The following is a 2039-nucleotide window of genomic DNA, read 5'->3' as shown; positions in this document are numbered from 1 at the left end:
GCCAAACACGTAACCCAGTATTCGGCGGGCAGCCTCACCAGTGCCCAGGACAGGGGCACGCATGGTCACTGCCCTGCTCCTGCTGGCCACACTGTTCCTGATGCAAGCCAGGATGCCATTGGCCCTCTTGGCCACCTGGGCACACTGTGGGCTCACATTCAGCCGCCTGTCCACCAACACCCCCAGGTCCCTCTCTGCCGGGCAGCTTTCCAGCCACTCTTCCCCACGCCTGTAGCATTGCATGAGGTTGTTGTGACCCAAGTGCAGGACCCGGCCCTTGGCCTTGTTGAACCTCATACAGTTGGCCTTGGCCCATGGATCCAGCCTGTCCAGGTCCCTCTGCAGAGCCTCCCTACCCCTCCAGCAGATCAACACTCCCACCCAGTTTGGTGTCACCCTCTCACTGTCTGATTTGAGGGACCATGTCAAGTTATGGCTAGACAAATGCAGAGTCTTTGAGTTGATTGGACATGCTGTGGCCTTGCTGGGATTCACACTGCTGTGGATAATCGTGCCGATGTCACCTGTGTCCCTGCAGTGCAAAGAGGAGCGTGAAGAAGCTCCAGGAAGTTAAGCCATTGCTGCCTTTAAAGAAAGCGCAGGCTGTTTCTTGGGTGGGATTTTGTACAGATGCTTTGCTGTCCTGATGGCCACAGAAAGGTGGTGAGGGTACAAGGGGACCCGAGTGCCCCAGCAGCCCCCAGCTCTCCCCACAGCCCCCTGGATTGGTCCCACCTCTGTGTGACCAAGGGGAGACCACCAAGCTGTGGGAAGACTTGTCGGGAGCAACACCAGTGCTTCCCCACTTCCATCTCCTTTTCCTTGGTGGCAAAACCTACACAATGAAAACAAGCCACAGATGCTTCTTAACGAAACCATTCTCATCCGAGGTGTCTTCCTGGCTGCCTGGAGCCTTTCCAACCACAAAACCCAAGTGACAAATAATGTCCCCTCTGGCGGGACCTGCCTGGCCGGTGACTTGCCAGTAATAGCGAACTCACATGTCCGTGATTTCTAAATAGCGATTCTGGTACCAGATTTATTCCTTTAAGTTTTAAAAAACAGTTGTCCATTTCCTGAAGTTATAGATCTGCGTGTCCATGGCATGGGAGAGCAGAGGACTGAAGTGAAAGCTGGAACAGAAATAGAAAGAAATCTTTTCTTAAAGGGACATCCAGCTCACTCTCCTGAGGGAAATGGGAAGAACAAAGAGTATAGTCAGGACCCTGAATTTTAGAAAAGCAAACTTCCAGCTCCTCAAGGAGATAGTCAGAAGGACTCCCTGGGAAACGGTCCTCAGGGACAGGGGAACAGAACAGAGCTGGCAGATCTTTAAGGATGTGATCCACAGAGTGCAAGAGCTCTCGATCCCTAGGTGTAAGAAATCGGGAAAAGAAGAGAAGAGACCGGCATGGCTGAGACAAGAGATGCTGGTCAAACTAAGGAGGAAGAGGGAACTGCACAGGCAGTGGAAGCAGGGACAGGCATCCTGGGAAGAGTATAGGGATGCAGTCTGGTTGTGTAGGAATGGGGTCAGGAAGGCCAAGGCGCAGCTGGAGCTAAACTTGGCTAGGGATGCAAAGAATAATAAGAAGGGTTTCTACAGGTATATCAGCCGGAAAAGGATGGTTAAAGAAAGCGTACCCCTGCTGATGAGCGAGACTGGCAAGCTGGTAACAGCAGATGAGGAGAAGGCTGAGGTACTCAACACCTTTTTTGCCTCAGTCTTCACTGGCAACCTTTCTCCTCACCCCACCCGAGTTGATGGATGGCATGAGGGGGACTGGGAGAGCAAAACACCTCCTGCTGTAGGAGAAGATCAGGTTCGTGACCACCTGAGGGACCTGAACGCACATAAGTCCATGGGACCTGATGAGATGCATCCCAGAGTCCTGAGGGAATTGGCCAATGTAGTCGCCAAGCCCCTCTCCATGATATTTGAAAAGTCATGGCAGTCAGGTGAAGTCCCTGGTGACTGGAAAAAGGGAAACATTGTGCCCATTTTCAAAAAGGGTAGAAAGGAAGACCCCGGGAACTAC

The sequence above is a fragment of the Egretta garzetta genome, unplaced genomic scaffold (assembly GCF_000687185.1).
Source record: "Egretta garzetta isolate BGI_Z169 unplaced genomic scaffold, ASM68718v1 scaffold368, whole genome shotgun sequence".
NCBI classification, from domain to species: Eukaryota; Metazoa; Chordata; class Aves; order Pelecaniformes; family Ardeidae; genus Egretta; species Egretta garzetta.
This window is presented reverse-complemented; position numbering follows the sequence as displayed.